The 19961-nt window shown below is 37.7% G+C and overlaps 3 non-coding genes across 3 annotated transcripts; all 3 read left to right on the top strand.

The window, feature by feature from the left end:
• The first annotated feature begins 9766 nt into the window (after positions 1–9766).
• On the top strand, positions 9767–9843 carry LOC119245345 (small nucleolar RNA SNORD115). The gene has a single exon (XR_005125281.1). It is a non-coding gene; the product is annotated as a small nucleolar RNA SNORD115 (small nucleolar RNA).
• A 1796-nt stretch (positions 9844–11639) lies between these two features.
• On the top strand, positions 11640–11720 carry LOC119245341 (small nucleolar RNA SNORD115). Its single transcript, XR_005125278.1, has one exon. It is a non-coding gene; the product is annotated as a small nucleolar RNA SNORD115 (small nucleolar RNA).
• A 7809-nt stretch (positions 11721–19529) lies between these two features.
• LOC119245428 (small nucleolar RNA SNORD109A) lies at positions 19530–19596 on the top strand. Its single transcript, XR_005125355.1, has one exon. It is a non-coding gene; the product is annotated as a small nucleolar RNA SNORD109A (small nucleolar RNA).
• The last annotated feature ends 365 nt before the right edge of the window (positions 19597–19961 follow it).

Consider the following 19961-nt stretch of genomic DNA (forward strand, 5'->3'; position numbering starts at 1 on the left):
TTACATGTTGATTTTGTATCCTGCCACTTTACTAAACTGATTGATTAGTTTAATTAGTTTTTCTGTGGAGTTTTGGGGTTCTCTATGTATATCATCATATCATCTGCAAATAGTGATAGTTTAACTTCTTCCTTCCCTATTTGGATTCCTTGTATGTCTTTCTCTTGTCTTATTGCTCTGGCTAAGATCCAGTATTATATTGAAAAGCAGTGGTAAGAGTGGACATCCTTGTCTTGTTCCAGATCTTAATGGAAGCACTTTCAGCTTTTCGCCATTGAGAATGATACTGGTTATGGGCTTGTCATATATGGCCTTTATGATATTGAGGTATGTTCCTTGTATTCTAAGAATTTCAAGGGCCTTTATCATAAATGAGTGTTGTACTTTGTCAAAAGCTTTCTCAGCACCTACTGATATTATCATATGGTTTTTATATTTTTAAATAAATTTTATTTTTATATTCCCCATACAATTGCAACCCCCTTACTTTGACCCTAATCCCTCCCCTCCCCGCCCCCCACCCCCCATTAAGTGTCACTGGTTCATAGTTTTTTGTTGATTTTGATTTTCACTTTCTTATAGTTATTCATTTTCCTGGTCCCTTATTTAAGTTTTCTAGATTCCTGCTATGAGTGAGACCATCCAGTATTTTCCTTTTTCTTTCTGGCTTATTTCACTGAGCATGATCCCTTCCAGCGCCATCCATGTTGCTGCAAATTGCATGTGTTAATCTTTTTTGAATGCTGAGTAATATTCCATGGTGTATATATACCACATCTTCTTGATCCAGTCATCTGTTTTTGGGCATTTGGGTTGTTTCCAAAGCTTAGCTATTGTAAACAGTGCTGCTAAACATAGGGGTGCAGGTGCTCTTTGGCATTGATGTTTCTGTGTCCATTGGGTAAATACCTAGGAGTGGAATTGCTGGATCATATGGAAGCTCTATGTTTAGTAGGTCAAGTAACCCCACCAACTTGGAGAACATTTTTGCACACAACACTTATGATAAAGGACTCATCACAAAAATCTGCAAAGAGCTGATGAGACTCAACAACAACAAAGAAAATAATCCTGTCAAAAAATGGGCAGAAGAGCTAAAAAGAAACTTCTCTGAAGAAGAAATGCAAATGGTCAACAGGCATATGAAAAAATGTTCAACATCACTTGTAATCAGGGAAATACAAATCAAAACTACCATGAGATACCATCTTACACCAGTGAGAATGGCACATATTAAAAAAACTAGCAACAACAAATGTTGGGGAGGATGTGGAGAAAAAGGAACTCTCCTGCACTGTTGGTGGGAGTGCAAACTGGTCCAACCACTATGGAGAGCTGTGTGGTTTTTATATTTCTTTTTGTTGATGTGTTGGATTATGTTGATAGATTTTCAGATGTTGAACCATCCTTGTGTCCCTGGAATAAATCCTACTTGGTCGTGGTGGTGAATTATCTTATGGATATGTTGTTGGATTCTGGTAGCTAAAATTTTATTGAGGATTTTTGCATCCATGTTCAGAGAAATTGACCTGTAGTTTTCTTTTTTTGTGTTGTCCTTGTTCGGTTTTGGCATTAGTGTAATGTTGGCTTCATAGAACGTATTCGATATTATCCCTTCCTTCTCAATTTTTTGAAAGAGTTTGTGAAGGATAGGCACTAATTCATTTCTGAATGTTTGGTAGAATTCATTTGTAAATCCATCAGGTCCTGGGCTTTTGTTTTTGGGGAGGTTTTTGATTACCATTTCAATTTCCCTGCCTGTAATTGGTCTGTTTAGCTGTTGTATTTTTTCTTCATTGGGTGATTGTAGAGTTGTAGGAATTTGCCTATCTCTTCTAGATTGTTTGCATATAACTGTTCATAGTAGTTTCTGATTATTCTTTTGATTTCTGCTGTGTCTGTAGTGATTTCTCCTCTTTCATTTGTGATCCTATTTATTTGTGCTTTCTCCTATTTTTCCTTTGTGAGCCTGGCTAGGGGTTTGTCCATTTTATTTATTTTTTCAAAGAACTAGCTTTTGGTTTCATTGATCTTTTGGATTTTTTTTAGTTTCGATTTCATTTATTTCTGCTTTGATTTTTATTATTTCTTTTCCTCTGCTGGTTTTGGGGTTTTTTTTGTTGTTCTTTTTCTAGTTCTTTGAGCTTTGAGATTATGTTGTTTCCTTGAGATCTTTCTTGTTTCTGGATGTGAGCCTCTATTGCTATATATTTCCCCCTTATTACTGCTTTTGCGGCATCCCATACATTTAGGAAATTGCTGTCCTCCTTTTCATTCAACTTGAAGAAATTTTTAATTTCTTCTTTGATCTCCTCATTAGTCCAGTGGTCTTCCAGTAGTGTGGGTTTCAATCTCCATGAGGTGGAAGTGTTCTTGCCTTCTTTTTATGGTTTATTCCTAGTTTGATGCCTTCATGGTCAGAGAAGATGGTTGGTATGATTTCAGTCTTGGTGTATCTGTTGATGTTTGTCTTGTGTCCCAGTATGTGATCGATCCTGGAGAATAATCTGTGTGTGCTTGAGAAAAATGTGTACTCAGATTTTTTTGGGTTTAGTGTTCTATAGATGTCTATTAAGCTCATGAGCTCTAGATCCTTATTTAGAGCTTAGTGTCCTTACTTATTTTTTGTCTCGTTGATCTATCCATTGTTGATACTGGTGTGCTGAAGTCTCCTACTACATATGTGTTTTCTCTAATGTCTGTTTTCAGAGATGATAATAGTTGTCTGATATATTTTGGTGCTCCTTCATTTGGTGAGTGTATGTTAATGAGTGTTATTTCTTCTTGAAGTATCGTCCCCTTTGTCATAATGTAGTGACCATTGGGGTCTCTTTTTACCTTTTTGAGTTTGAAATCTGTTTTATCTGATATAAGTATAGCTGTTACTGCCTTCTTTTTTGGTCCATCTGCTTGTAGGATTGTTTTCCATCCTTTAACTTTGAGTCAATTTTTATCTTTTGTAGTTAAATGTGTTTCCTGGAGACAGCAAAAGGTTGTGTTTTGTTTCTTAATCCAGCCTGTTACTCTGTGTCTTTTTATTGAAAGTTTAATTCATTTACATTTAGAGTTAATATTGATAAGTTAGCATCTGTATTTGCCATTGTGTTTGTCTTTCCTCTGAATTTATTTATTTATTCCTTTAATAACTCTTTTTTTGGCCTTCTTTCATTGTTATTCATCCCTCTGTTGGTTCTGGCTTTAGGACTCCTTGTAGTATTTTTTGGAGTGGGGGTTTAGTCGTCATGGAATTCCAGAGTTTCTGTTTGTCTGGAAAGGTCCTTATTCTTTCTTCATAGAGGAAGGAACACTTTGCAGGATAGACTATTCTTGGTTGGCATTTGTTGTCTTGGAGTCTGTGGACTATGTCCCTCCACTCTCTCCTTGCCTGTAGTGTTTCTTCGGAGAAGTCTGATGTCAGTCTGATTGGTTTTCCTTTGAATGTTATCTGTTTCTTCCCTCTTGTCAGCATCATTATTTTTTCCTTGTCTTGGATTCTTGGAAGTTTACTATTATGTGTCTTGCTGTATTTTTCCTTTCATCATGGAAGTTTGGTGTTCTTCTTGCTTCTTATATGTCTATTTTCAACTCCTTCATATTTGGGAAGTTCTCTTCAATTATTTCCTTGAATACATTCTCTCTTCCTATGTCTCTCTCCTCTCCTTCTGGGATTTCTATAACTCTCATATTTCCTTTCCTCATGGAGTCAGATAGTTCCCGAAGTCTTTCTTCAGTGTTTTTCCTTCGTCCTTCGTACTTCTCTTTCCTTTTCTGTTTTGGTTCTTTTTATTTCTGTGTCTTCAAGAGTACTTATTCATTCTCTCGTTTCATCTATTCTGCTTTCACTGCTTTTCCCAGAGTTCTTTAGCTCCTCCATTAATTCTTTGATCTCCTGCATTTCTTTTACTTCCCTCTTTAGGGACTCAATTTCATTCTTCTGATCCTTGATTATATTTCCCATATAGTTTTTGACTTCCTTCAGTTTTTTAATCATGGCAATTTTAAATTCTCTTTCTGGAAGGCTCAGAAGTTCTTCCAAGTCACTGTTGTTGCAATCTGGTGGGTGGTTATCTTTTGGTGGTGTGTTTTTTTCCTGAAGAGTTGCTAGTTTGCATGTAGTTTTTCTTCTCCCTGCTGCCTGTTTTCTAATTTGCCCTATGCGTTGGGACACTGTGTCGCTGCTACTAGCTGACATTTTTAGGTGTGCTCTTTCTGGGATTTCAGAAACTTGTGGTCCAAATGAGTCAAATACTGTTATGCCAGAAGTCCAGTGAGGCAGTGGTACTTTGACTATGTTAATGGAATATCTCCTCCTTTTGTGTTTGTTTAATTCCAAAGGTGTGTCTTGAAGTCCCACAGACTTCCCTGGAGGTGGGGTGGCTGGATTACACTCTGGGCTCCAAATCACTGGATCCCCCTCTGGGCTCCACTCCCTGCCAGGGGGGACCAGGCTTGTTGGGGCCTTCAGCTCACCTCTGGCTCCACAGGGAGCCTTCTGCCAGTTTCAAGAAGTCTTTATTGAAGGAAGATGCCTGTTCTAAAATGGCGAGTCGGAGATGCACTTTGCTGCGCATGCAGTCTGCCCCGGCCTTGGCTGCCTGCTCGCCCTCTGGGCTTGGAATGCTGGCCAGAAGAGGCCTGGTGTGGGGGTGCTTCCCAGTTCACCTCTAGCTCCAGGGGAAACCTTCTACCGGTTTCAAGCAGTCTTTATTGAAGGAAAGTCCCTGTTCTCCTACTTTGGATTCTTAATGATTGATTTGTTAAGTGTATATTTTGTATTTCTATAGGGTTTATAAGTCATTGTGATAGGCATTAATTCTTATTATTTTACATCCTGATTTATTGAATAGAATTTATTGGTAGGAGTTCGTGCTTGAGGCACGATTCTCAAGTGATTGAGTAGATTTCCTGACAGCTTTCTTCCTTATCTCTACCAAGGTACTGTAGCCATAAAGATCTTCTTTGGTGCTGCTGACCTGGGTACAAAGAGGGGGAAAACAAGTGTCCTGCAGCAAAGACACAGAAATTCAACCCTCCTTGGGTCTGCATTTCCAGAATGAGCTATGGTATGTATATTTCATGGGAATTATATTGAATGTGCAGATTGCTAACTTGGGTCAATGAAGAGAAAAAATGGCTGAGGAGCTATGATGGCCAAATAAAATCTTGTAGGACCCATCTGAGGCCCAATTAAGTCCTGATCCTTGGCAGTATTTTTAGGACTAATTGTTGTTTGCCACATTGACCAGTGGTCTTTGTGACAGGAGGCAGACAATTGCTTTTGTGACTTATTGTGTGACTTTACCTGGTTTATGAGTCAATATATGCTGAGGATTTAGGCATGTTCTGCTAACCTGTATGTTCTCAAGTCAGTCCACCATCAGAACCAATACTTAGGTCTTTTATTCTTCTTTTGTGTCTGTCAATCTTTCAGTGAGATGTTCTTTCGGAGATTTTGCTGTGATCTCACTTATCACAGGTAAGTGTTTGTTTTTCATCATATATAGAGATCACATACAACACTGGATTCAGAAGAAGCCCAGTCTTATGTTAATAAGTATATTGCATACCACACTGTATCTGAAATATACATATGGGTTTGATTTCTCCTTGAATTTCAACCTGGTATGCTAGAGCTCTGGACAGTGAAAGTATATCCTTATGCTGAAGTGGAACAGACTGTAAAAATAGAAATTTCTCCACTGGGAACCCATTTGTAGGGGCAGGATGGTACAGTGCAGGATCTCTGTGATACAGGCAGACAAGTAAAGTAGAGTCCTGGAGCCCTCGGTGGCTTTTCAGGCTTTTATTGAGTGCTTTTTACACTGTGGCAACCAGGTACACGGCAGGCAGGGAGTCCGGGGGGGCGGGGGCGCGGAGGGGGCAGGAGGCAAGTCCTAGCCCAGTTTCAGCCCATTTGTGCCCACCTATGCCTTCCCACAACCTACTCCAAGTGCCCAACATCAGGCATGCATGTAGGACCTCAGGGATCTATTATTAATGCTAATGGCAGGAAGGCAGAAAAGCCTGATAATTTTCCACTTACCCTACACCACTGTACACATTGAGGTGTGTATGTCCAAAGGTTGATGCCAATAATTCTAGTATGCTTGAGGGAAGATAAATACTGGGAAATGCGTTGGTGTCTCAGAATCAATTTCAATAAGAAAGTACCTATCCACAGTATAGAGAGGGTAAATGTGAGTGTGCGATACAGGAGCTAATCTGGTCCATGGATGTCTCTTGGAAGACCCTGTTGAGCATTCATTTTAATAGCCAAAAGCCATCTCTGGGATTCACAGTTCTTCATCATTTCAAATTAAGTCTCCTGGGCACTTGGTAATGCCAGTTGTTCCTAAGTCACTCCATCTGTGTACTTGAACCATATTGGTCCCCTTGTTCCCCAATTAAGTCCTATTCAAGGAAAAATGATTTAAAAATGGCATCAAGCTAATTAAAACCCTTCTATGAACTTTTTTGAAAATGTGGTGAGAATATTGGAGCAAATTTAACCGCAACTCTGTGATCACGTAAAAAGATCCACTCATGATTAAGTCATTTGTTCTTTTGTCCATATGTTTTCATATACCCATATGTTCTTATGTCCATATGTTTTCATATGTCCATATGTTTTCATAGTAGGACCCAACTTGGGCAGTTTCTTGGTTCATTTTCTCTAACTGATATTTCCTTAAATGTATACATAAATGCTTTAATCATTGCTACATTCATGCATCCATTTCTGTCTGTTCATTCACTCATTCTGTATAATTTATTTATTTATATTTTATGGGTAATGGAAACATAATGGAGTTGTGTGCCAAAGAAAAAATTCAAGAGATATCATGTGAGTTTTTTTTTTTTTTGATAGTTTCCCATCTTTATTCTACCTGGAAACTGTAACCCTGAAGTATCCAACGTGCATGCTGAGCTTGGACTACTGTGCTTCACTAAGTTCCATCAACTGGAATGCACAGAAATTCATAAACAGCTATATTCCATCAGCTGTGGTAAGCATATTTAGGTGCAAGTGTACAGAGACATAGAGTGCCTTATTTGGGTCAATGATGAGAACTCTTAAAGGCTTAAGAGAGATGGTGACCAAAAGTCTCTTGCAGGTGTCATCTGAGGCCCAATAGGTTACACTTCTGAGGCAGGATATTCAGTATTTTCCTTCTTTTGAGATACATTTTGTTTGAGGTAAACAACTGGTTAAGGAAATCATGTGTGGCTCTGTCTGGCTATAGGATTCACATGGTCCAGACCTTTTCCTGGTGTAGCTTGTGTTCTTAATCCATACCTCAAGATTGGAGTCCCCATTGGGGGAATATTGCTCAACTCTGTTCTTTTCTTTGTGTCTTTCAGTGAGATGATCTCTGGAGGGTTTCTCTACATCCTTAATCATCTGAGGTGAGTACATGTCTGTTTTCAAGATACTGACCCAAGTCACATGACCCCAGGCTAGACCAGTGTCAAGACAAAAAGTAATTTGTTTTTTGCACTTTGTAAATGTCAACCCCACCTGTAGTGATTTCTCATGAGTGTCTGCCATGCAGGATTGAATCTATGCACAGCCAAGTCATGTCCTTTTACCTTTTGCTGTGTTCCCCCTGTAAGAGCAGGAATATCTGTGGCTATGTCCTCCATGCCACATTCACATTTAAGTTTAAAGGGTTGCGCCAACAAGTCAAAAATAGTTAAGATATGGCATTTGCTATGTCCAACATTAGCATTTCAAAGATTTTGGTAAGGAACATTCATACCCATGGTATCTGTGAGTGAGATTAGAAATGAACTCATTTATTGGTCTTCTTTGGAGACCCTTTGAATTTTTATCTCTCAGAATGGCAGCTACTCTTTTTTTAAATATTTTATTTTATATAATTCTTACATCATTTTTCATTTTTGCACAACGTATGCATTTTCATTTTGGTTATATTCCCCATACAGCTGCTCTTGATGGATTCAACTTCAGCATGTCAATTTAATGAGTCCCATTCACTGGGTTATTTTGGACATTCCTGACTGGCCTTTGATTTAATATGTCACCAAATCAGGTCAGTTGCATTTCTATTTTCATTCTTCATAACAGGATCAACACAATTAAATGGTGGCATCCCAAGCAGGAAAGACCACATTTTAGTGAACTGCAGAGAATGGTATTAAGAATCCTCAAAGATATTGTTTGATCTCCATCATGATATCACATTTGCCCGAAGTAGGGATTGGAAACATATCCCGGTGGTTTACCTGCTGTTTGTGATAGGTTGTTAGAATTTGTGAGAAGTTCTGCAAAATTAAAGGTGCTTATGTCACAATTCCAGAGAGATTAAACAGTTCTAGACAGCTGTCCCATCTGGACTCCACAAAGAAACTTTCACCATGAAATACCCTTGTGCCTGCTGATCCAGGGACAAACTTAACTAGACAAGTGTGTCCAGCAACTGGAATACTCAGAAACTCCTGTACAATTGGTATTACATTCTCCAGAATCCAGCTGTGATAGTCATATTTATGTGCAAATGTATGGGGATGAATGAATGCCTGATAGGCTTTAATATGTCAGTGCAAATTATCAAGGGTTCTTGGAGCTGTCATGAGCTCATTGTGTCTTATATGTGAAATTTCCAATGCAAGGATTTACCAGCAAGAAAGTAAATGAATACACGCTCACATTTCCAGATATGTCTTTTGCATTTATAAGTTTTGAAGTCATAGAAATTCAAAATGTCATTTTTCATGCTCTTATGCATTATGCTGAATCCATGTTCCAGTTTGCATGCATTTTATATTTTGAACAAAGGAACAATGCATCTTAGCAAGCTACTAAATCTACCTCACACATCAAGAGAGATCTCATTAGAGAATCTGTTCACCTTCAGGTCAAAGAGGGTTAGATTTTCTAGTGACTCCCAAGTTGATTCATGGATTTGTGATATTAACATATTGATATATTGTGTTCATGCTCTGTGTTTATATTTATTTATTGTTTAATCATTCATATATTTCATAATTGATGAGAACTCATATGGTTTTGAATAAAGATGGTGACCTAAAATTCTACATGCTAGGTTTTACCTATAGGGCTGAAAGTGAGCATACACTTATGTTTCCAGGTATCTGTTTCAATTACCAAATAATAAATTACATGGAACTAGTTTGTATTAATTTCAATGTGCTCTCTGGTCTTAGGCTCAGTCTGATATTTTTATAACAACTTTTTATTTATTTTATTTTTTGCAAGATGGCGGAATATGTCCTAGGGTGATCTTATATCTGCATGACACATCATGAGAGTTTTCCCACGGGAGAAACTATGTGCTCTTTCTTGTGGTGGGTAGACTATCAAGGATGTCAGATTACCTAATGACTCCTGCTTGACACATAGATTTGTGCCATTAAACATATTCATATATTTATTTATTCATTGATGTCTTTCACATTGATGTGTTTATGTATTACTTATTGCTGTGTGTATATGTAAAGTGGTCATTATATTTTCATCTTTGAAGCATCAAAAAGTTACATGCTTGAGAAACAATTGCAGGTTTAAAGTCGTATTCCATTTTGACAACTCTTCTCCACTTCTTTATCTAGAGAACATTGCTGTGAAGATCCCAATTTGGCCTTCTGTAAATTTTGTAAGTCCATTGTACACTGTCTGACAGAGGTAGAAACTCATCCCCTTCAAAATCCTGACTTGAAAAACCAAATGTAGTAAGCATATTTTTGTGCAAACAAATAGATATATGATCAAAGGGCCTCTGTTGGATCAAGATGAGAACTCACCAGTCTTGAAGAAAGATGATGACCTAAAAATCATGCTCTGTAGGACTGAAGAGGCCCATTTAGTAGCTGAGCATGAGGCAGTATATTGAGAATTCTGTTTGCCTTCTAGAATCATCAGCACCTATTTGAGGTGACCAATGCCATGAGGAAATCTTAAGAATTTCAGGGATGTCCATGAACTTTCACTTCACAAAGACATAATCACAGTTGAGATTTGTCTTGTCTCTTAGTAGCCCATGTTTGTGGCCCATTCAGAGCCATTTTTCTTTCATTGTATCTTTCAGTGAGACCTTCTGGAGAGGGTTTGGACATATCCTCCATGCGCCAGGTGAGTGTGTATGACTCATCATAGAGAGAGGCCTCTGGGAATCCTAGCCTCTGGAGAGGTCAGCATTGAGGTAATGAAAAGGAATTAAATATTTTAGGCAAATAAAAGTCAGCCTTGAGTGTGAGCCCACAACATTAAGACCTATGGTTATTGAAAACTTGTCCTCATCCGCACAGAGAATGAGACTGCCACAAAAGGTTATCTCCACCTCCGACACTTTGATCAGCATTCACATTTGTGTGTGTGCTCAGGTTGAAGGCAATTACCACAATATAGGGAAACAATGACAGCTTGTTGTGACAGTTGTGTCATTTCTTAGAATCCATTTCTCTAGGGAATATTCTATGTCCTTGGTGTCTGGAGGTTTAAATTCCATAATTCACTTGTCCCATGGGCCTGATGTGGAAGATACCTAACTGAGTAGTCAGAGGTCTAAATGTCATTCCTTGGGAATTTGCATGTCAAGGAAATGAATTATGGGCTCTTGGGGAAGCCAGTGGTTCTTGATCTGTGTAGCTTTCCCAAACAGAACCACTGGCCTACCATTTGCATATCATCCTCCCTGGGTGAGACTGCCTTGAAGGATGGTACCCTCAGAAGGAAAGATCACTTATGAATGAGCCATAGTCAAAAGAATGTTGAGAACCCCAGTAGCCATGGTTTCATCTCCATGGTGACAGCATGTTTGACTGAAGAACAGGAGTGAATGTGGATGTCCCTGTGGAGCAATATTGGCATTTCTACTTGAGACACATTGGCAGAATATGAACAGAGTAGAACAAGAATATCAGACCTTGAACACAGCCAAGAGGGGCTTATGGTTGGGACCTAAAGCTCTGTGTGCACAGTTTTACCTGCAGGGCTGAAAGTAAGATCTTGATGTTTCCAGATATCTATTTCAATTAGTAAACAGTAAATTCCATGAGAATTAGTAATGTCATTGTAGATGCACTCCTTTCCTTAAGGTTAGTCCAGTGTCCCAGATATCACCTATATCCCCCCAGAAAAACAAGAAATGTGTCCTAGAAGATATTGTCTCTGCCGATACATCATGAATTTTCCACTGGAGAAGCCATGTGCTCTCTTCTTGTGGGTGAGTTATCAAGGAGCCCACACTTCTAAAATCTCCTGATTGACACAAGGATTTGTGCAAGTAATCATATTCACGCATGTCTTTATTCACTGGTGTGTTAGAGGTCTGTGTATTTATTTTTATTTCTTTATGTATTCATGTAGTGGTTACTAGTCTCTCATTCTTCATTCTTTGAAGCATTCAATACTTGCAAGCTTGAGGCACAATTCCAGGAGTAAGCTTGCAGTCTGTTTTGACAGCTGTTTTCCTCTCCATCTAGACACTGTTATCACAAAGAACCCAACTGGGCCACTGGCAATACCTGTCTGTCAGCTGTCTACCACCTGCAAGATACAGAAACTCATGTTTGTGTTGGTATCCTGATTTGCAGAAACTGTGTGTGGTAAGCATATTTCAGTTCAAGGGAATGGTGATGAGCAAAAAGCCAGTGTTGGGTCAGTGATGAGAACTCATACAGTCATGAAGAGAGATGATGACTTAAAAACCATGCTCATTAGGATTATGCTGAGGCTAGGAGACTAACCTAGGAGATTTCAAGGATTCTGGTTTGTCTCCTGGAGTCATGGGTCCCTGGGTTTGAGGCAACCATGTCAAAAGGGATTTTTTAAAATATTTTATTTTATATAATTCTTACATCATTTTTCATTTTTGCACAATGTATGCATTTTGATTTTGGTTATATTCCCCATACAATCGCACCCCCCCTTATTTTGACCCTAGTCCTTCCTCTCCTCACCTCCCTTCCCCCGCAGTGTGTCTCTGGTTTATAGTTGCTTGTTGATTTTGATTTTTACTTTGTATTAATTAGTCTTTTTCCTAGTCACTTATTTAGGTTTTCTAGATTCCTGATATGAGTGAGACCATCCGGTATTTTCTTTTTCTTTCTGGCTTATTTCGCTGAGCATGATCCCTTCCAGCTCCATCCATGTTGCTGCAAATTGCATGAGTTTATCTTTTTTTTTTTTTTTTTAAAGGAGGCATGCTTTATTTATTTATTTGTTTGTTTGTTTGGTTACACATGCACTGGGTACAGTCAGAAGCGCGGGAGGGCGAGAGAATTCACCAGAGCCAGAGTGGGGAGCAGAGCAGGCAGAAGGACCGAAGCACACTGCTGAGGGGAGCAGCAGGCGGCAGGAGAGGTCTGCGTGCCATGTGGGACCCTCCTCTGGTGGCCGGGGAGCAGCCGGAGATCAAACCGGCGCTGCAGAGACCACGGGCAGCTTCTCAACCCAGCGCTCAACCGCTGCGCCACCGGGGAGGCCCGAGTTTATCTTTTTTGATTGCTGAGTAATATTCCATGGTGTATATGTACCACACTAAATGTCCAAAAACAGATGACTGGATCAAAAGGGAATCTTGTGAGTCTCTGGCCAGTTTATGGAGTTCTCTGTGGCCATGACATAATCATGTTTAGATCTGTCATGCTGATCCATATTACTTCACTGTAGGCCATATTGTAACCTTTCCCTCTATTCATGTCTTTCAGTGAAATCTACGGGGGAGGTTTTGGATTTGCCTTCATGACTCAGGTGAGTAGATGTCTTTCATCAAAGATAACAGCCACAAAGAACAGTCACATCTGGCAGGCCAATACTGAACCAACAAAAAAGATTTATGTATTTGGGGGGTTTAAATATCAATAGGCAATTGAATAGCCATTGAGTGTACCTCTTACCCCCAAAGAATTATGACATTGAGCCAACCAAAGCTTTTCCTTATCCTTTAGATGAATGAAGTTGCAGCAAAGGGAGGTGATCTTTCCATTTTGGGCCCACTAACCAGCTTTCAGACTGTGTTTGTACACAGGTTGTCACTAGTTACCCCAATACATCAAATGGGTGATTTCTGTTATATTCTTCATTGGTGTCTCTGAGCCCATTTTAACAAAGAGGATCCTATTCCCATGCCATATATATGGAGCTGCCATAATTTACCTTTCTCGTGGGCCTGATGTGGAAGTTACCATTGAGTAGTCAAATGGCTGAGCAGTGCCCCTTGGGGATTGACAGGCCTTCATCATGTCAAAGAAATGAATCCTTGAGGATTCCAGTTTTACTCACTCACTATTTGATCTGTGTGATTTGTTTAAGAGGCTACTGGCCTCCAATTTATCATCTTAGTCCCTGAATGACACTGCCTTAAATACCATCATTTCAGCATGAAAGGCCCTTCATGAGTGAATCATTCTTGAAAGAATGTTGAGGACCCTGGTAGCCATGGTTTCATCTCCATGGTGAGATCATGTTTATCTGAAATAGTAGAATGGACTTGGATATCCTGATGAACCAATATTGGCATTGTTTCTGAGGCATGTTGGTGGATATTACCAGAGAAACTAACAAAACTTAGAGGGGCTTGAGGTCAGAACCTAAAATTCCACGTGCAGGACTGAAGTTGAGTATACATTCATGTTTCCAGATATTCTTTTAGTAAAAAATGAATGCCATGAGACGTCCTATATTTTTGATGTGCTTCCTGATCTTAGGATCAGTCAACATAAGAGATTTTTTTTCTTGAAAAAACATAGAATGTGCCTTAGGACAATCTTGACTCTACCTGACATACCATGGAAGTTTTCTCACTGGAGCCTCTACCTGCCTTCCCTCAGATGGATGGGATGCCAAGGATAGACAAACTTCCTGATGGCTCCCGCTTGATACATAGATTTGAGCCAGGAAATATATTCATATATTTTTTTATTTTTTAATGTATTTAAACTTTAGGTGTTTCCTATTTATTTCTTTAGTATTTATTGAGCAGTCATTGCTTTTTCATTACCTTTGAAGCATCAAAATGTTGCATGCTTGACACATAGTTCCAGGATTGACCTTGTTATCTATTTTGACAGCTGTTCTGCTCATCTTTAGTTAAGCACTATTGCCCTGAAGATACTGATATGGCCTTCCACAATCTTTGTCAGTCAGTTATTCATCACCTGGAAGCTGTAGAAACTCATGTCCACTTTGGCAACCTGATTTGCACATACCATCTGTGGTAAGCATATTTAGGTGCATGTGAATTTTTTTTTAAGATTTATTTATTTATACATAGAAGAGCTGGAGTGCAGGCCAGAGATGCAGGGGGGTGAGAGAATTCACCAGAGACAGAGTGGGGAGGAAAACAGGCAGATTGACTGAAATACACCGCTGAGGGGAGCAGTGGGCGAGACAGGAAAGGTCTGCTATGCCATGTGGGTCAGCTCCCTGGCTGGGGATTGAACTCATGCTGCAGTGGCTGTGCATAGCTTCATAGTGCTGTGTCTTAACCCCTTGTGCTACCAGGGAGGCCCTGTATGTGCACGTTAATCAGTGACTAACCATGACATAAACTAGGGTACAAGCCTGAGTAAGATTTTGGAAACCTTGATTAGCCTCCATGAACCATGTTAACTCGGGTTATGTGACCAATACTGTGATGGATTCCTGAGACTCTGCCCTGTTTATTGTCCTCCACATGGCCAAGACATATCATGATTTAAATTTGTCTTCCTCATACATATTTCCTACAGGAGGTTATAAAGCAGCTGGTCCTGATCTGTTTTTCTTTCATTGTGTTTTTCAGTGAGACCTTATTGAGAAGGTTTGTATATGTCCTTCATCATCTCATGTGAGTGGATTTCTGTTGTGTTAGATTTAGGTCACAGAGAACGCTGGCCTCTGTGAAGGCCATCATTCAATCAATAAATAAGATTTACATCATTTGGGTGCCTAATTACCCATATTGGATTTAATTTTTTTTTAATTTCAGCCCCTTTGAATTATGACCCATGTACAGATGAATTAACCTCATGCCTGATTTTATGAGACTATAGCAAAGGAGTTGATTTTTCATATCCTGTCCCATGTCAACTTTTCCATTTTTGTATGTACATATTTTGAGAACAGTTACCCCAATATTACAAATGGTTGATAACTACTGATTTCCTTAAGGCTGTCTCAGATTCCATCTCAAAAGGGAGGATGGTGTACACATGGCATCCAGATGTTGAACTGTACATAATTCACCTATGCCATTGTCCTGATGTGCAAATAATTCTAAGTAGGCATATGGCTGAGTGGCTATGCTTGTGAATTAAAAGGAATTCAGATTGCCATTGATGGATTCATTCTTTTATCAAATATGTAATGCCCTATTGTATCTTTTATTTCTGTTTTTGTTGTAAATTTATTTTGTATGATATGTGATGATTATAGCAGCTTGGTTTCTGTTTCCATTTGCATGGACTCTAATCATCATCTACTTCAGGTTGTGCATGTCTTTATATGTGAACTGGAGCTCTTGTATACATAGATTAGAATTGTTTTATAAAATTTATTTGTTCAGTCATTCTATATGTTTTGATTCGAGAATTTAGTCCATTTACATTTAATTGATTATTGTTAGGTATGTATTTGTTCATTGCTCATTGTTTTCTCACCTTTTTTGTAGTTTCTCTCTACTACTCTCTTCTTTTATACTTTGATAACTTTCTTTAGTGCTGCATTTAGATACCTTTCTAACTTTCTGTTATGTCTATAGTATAGGTTTTTGCTTTGTGGTTATTATATTACATAAGGTTCATAGATAACATCCTATTTGCAGTTGGTAGCAACTTAACTTTGAACTCATTTAGAAATTACATGGTTAGCCCATGCATATATTACCTATATTTGATACCATGCTTTGCATTTATTTTTGTATAACCCTTAATAGTATAAAAATATTATACTATTTTTTAACCTATGTGTTAGCTTTGTAGGTAGCTAATTCACTATCTAGTTTCATTCATTTTTTTGTTTATTTGTTTCAACTCAGTGCTATTTCATTTCAGCTTAAAGATGGTTTTAATATTTCTTGTAATGCTGGGATTTTTTTAATTTTTTAAATTTTTGTAAATTTTATTTTTATATTCCCCATACTATTGCAACCCCCTTATTTTGACCCCAATCCCTCCCCTCCCTGTCCCCCACCCCTCATAGAGTGTCTCTGGTTCATAGTTTTTGTTGATTTTGATTTTCACTTTCTTATAGTTATTCATTTTCCTGGTCCCTTATTTAAGTTTTCTAGATTCCTGCTATGAATGAGACCATCCGGTATTTTTCTTTTTCTTTCTGGCTTATTTCGCTGAGCATGATCCCTTCCAGCGCCATCCATGTTGCTGCAAATTGCATGTGTTTATCTTTTTTGAATGCTGAGTAATATTCCTTTGCATGTATGTACCACATCTTCTTGATCCAGTCATCTATTTTTGGGCATTTGGGTTGTTTCCAAAGCTTAGCTATTTTAAACAGTGCTGCTATAAACATAGGGGTGCAGGTGTTCTTTGGATTTGATGTTTCTGTGTCCTTTGGGTAAATACTTAGGAGTGGAATTGCTGGATTTTTGTAATGCTGGTTTAGTGTTGAATTCTTCTAGTCGTTGATGTCTGGAAAACACTTCATACTCTCTTTCAATTCTTATTAATGAGTGTAAGTTTGACAGGAACAGTATTCTTTTTGAATGGTTTTTGCTTTCAACACGAGTACTATATCATGTTACTTCCTTCTGGCCTGCTATTTTTCTGATTAAACAACTATGGATAGTTTTATGGGGGTTTCCTTTTATGTTTGTTTTTTTTTCTTCTCTTACTGTTTTTGTAGTTATTTCTTTATTTTTAAATTTTGACATTTTGATTATAATTTGTAGTGGTGTGGATCACTTTGGGTTTACCTTATTTAGAGTTCTCTGTGCTTCTTGAATGTAGATACCTGTTTCCTTCTGAAGACAGGGGAAGTTTTGGACATTATCCTGATAAGTCTCCTAATAGTTTATCTCCCTCTAATTCTTCTGGGATCCCTAAAATGCAAAATTTATTCTGCTTATTATTGTCTCATAGGTCCTTTAAGGTAGCTTCTTTTTTAATTTCTTTAACTTTTTTGTTGCTTAGTTATCTCCACTGTTATTGTGCTCACTTGTCTGTTCTTTACCAATTCTTTGTTGAATTCCTTTATTGTATTTATCTGTGCAGTTACTGTATTCTTCAACTCTATGACTTCTGTTTGGCACTTTCTTGTATCTTCTCTCTCTGTTGAAGTTGTCATTTTATTTGTCCATTCTGCTGAGTTTGGTGACCACTTTTATGAACACTACTTTTAGCTTTTTATCTGGTAGTTTGCTTATCTTTGTTTCATTGGGATCTTTTTCTCACATTTTTGTCTTTTTCTTTTATTTGCAACTTATTACTCTTGTTTCTTCATTTTGCTTGACTTTCTGTGTTTATTTATATGTGTTAGGTGAAAATCTGTCTCTCCCAGCCTTGAAAGAGTGGTCTTATGTGTGTATTGAATTCTCCTTTTCAACTTTGCCCTATCTTTTGGCTGTCTCTCAAATTTTTGTGGTTGGCTAAGCAGTCTGGTTAATTCTTGATAGATCCCCATTGTTGAGCACATGTCAAGAACTTTAAATATCATATCCCAAGGGTGGGGCATATTTTAGCACTTAGTTTCAGTCTGATTGGAGCTAAACCCTCAGGTATTAACTTTAAAAGTATGCCTATAATACATCCTCCAGACCTGGAAATACAGAGTTATCCTCTTGGGGAAAATGGTACTTATCAAGCTTATCAAGCTTATCAATAAATGTATAATCTCCTTTCTATGAGATATCAGCAAACTTCAGTGAGGCCAAGGGTGAGTTCAAGGTAGCATTTCTAGGCCTACAGTCCCTAAGAGCTCCTTAGGCTTAAGTAGTACTATGGTAAATCAGCAGGCATTACAGTTTAACAGTTGAATGGGTATTGATGTGTGATAATAACCTATGGTTTCAGTGATAGCATATATCTTCTCTAGCTAGGGACTATAAACCGATAAGATAAAAAGAATACCACACAATCTGTTGTGAATTCAATTCCAATATGCTTTAAAAATATTTTCAGTGGTATAAGCCAAGTTCAAGTTAACTTCTTATTCTTTGTTTCTATCAAAGTAAGCAAATATGTCAGTATTGAAAACTACCCCCACTGTAACATTGCTTCACTTATCAGTGTAGACAGAAGGATCCTAAGAAACTGGAGTTGCCATTATATCCAGATTCACTAGTGTCAAGTGAAATATCTACCTACACTGTTTCACAGTGTAAGCTGAATAAAAGTGGTAAATTGTTAAGCAGCATTAGTGTGGTGTGAGGAATGAGTATTGGTTGGTTGAGGTCCTATGTGGATCAAGGATAAGCATATATTGTCTGAGGGTGCTGCGATTCAGTTCAGTGTCCTAATAAGAAAACACTTTCAGAACTGGCCAACTGACCTCAGTAATCTCACAGTAACCCTTCCATGTGCCTTTTATTTTTCACAGGGTATTTTTCACTTCACAAGTTAATTTCATTTGGTGTAATACAATGGCAAGATTTTCCAGTGAAGAGATAACTTATTTGCATAACTAGATATGAAAGACAGTTGGCTATTTGCAAAGTATGCAGAGGAAATAAGTAAATAAATAAAATGACAAACATGATAAAGGATAAAGCAACTGTGATGTTTGTGGCAAAAACTAGTAGTACTGGGATGTCTGCATGTGTTATATATGCTTTATTTTTAATTAATAACTAGTGTTATTTATGCTTTATTTTTAATTAATTTTATACATTGATTTGATCTATGTTTTGTGATTTTTTTTTTCCTGCAGGTCAAAAGCTGGAACAAGTTACTGTTCTTTTGAGTGAGCAAGTTACATTTAGAGAAGAAAGGTGAGCAACTACTATGGAGCTTTTGGGATTATTATATGTTATTTTGACCACTGATGTCAGAACTTCAAAGTATATAATACTCAAGAATATTTTATGGTAGACATTTTCCCCCTTGAGTGTCTCTACATGGTTTAAGGAATACTGGCTATTGTTTCTTCCTTTTTGTCAATCTCTTAAAGTAAACTAATATTTGGGGCATCATTGCCATATTTCTTTTTTCTTCTATTTTTTTAATTGGGTGAAAATAATGTTATAGTGCAATATAAGTATATTAAACATTGATTTTTTTAATCTTTATCTGAAACATTCAGAACACAAATACTTCTACTTGTATTTGTACTATAATCTTACTACTATTTTTGCTACTTCTTCTACTCTTTAAATTTTTAGTTGTTTAAAGCATAAATATCTAAGGGTTTCTGTAATTCCCCAATAGATTTTATCCAAATTTATCAGAACAATACATGTTTTTTTCATATAGATACATATATTTCACTATTTAAATAGTAGATAAAATATCTACTTTTTTTTTAACTGTTCCTTTTTGATAATGTAGTGTATTAATCCACACAAAATAAGCCTGGCTGTGGAAATGCTTATTTGTTGGCAGGGTGCTTGTCTGGATCAATGATGAGAAAAATTGTCTGAGGATGCTGAGGGACTCATTCCAGATGTCAATCTGAGGTCCAGATGCATAGCACTCTAATAGGACAAATAAGATTCTTAGAGCCAGGCTCTCTTTGGTGATATTCCCCTCCTCCCAGAGAAAACATAATACATTGTTGCCATGCATTTTCTTCCTCTCAGAACTGGGCATTGGCCCTCCATCTTATAAAGCAATTACGTATCTTTAGTTATGACCAGTGATACATGACTTACTTGATTTTACTTACTTTGAACAAAGAGTTGTAGATGGAAACCTGTATATAGGAAATATGTTCTTGAGTAACAAATAAAAAGATTGAATTCAGAAAGGAATAAGTAACCATGATGGGTACTAAGTTTCACAAATGTTGGACTATGTGCAGGAAATAGTGAATGTCTACTTTAAAT

This window comes from Talpa occidentalis, unplaced genomic scaffold (genome assembly GCF_014898055.3).
Source record: "Talpa occidentalis isolate TD23 unplaced genomic scaffold, MPIMG_talOcc4v2.1 talOcc4.14, whole genome shotgun sequence".
Lineage (NCBI taxonomy): Eukaryota > Metazoa > Chordata > Mammalia > Eulipotyphla > Talpidae > Talpa > Talpa occidentalis.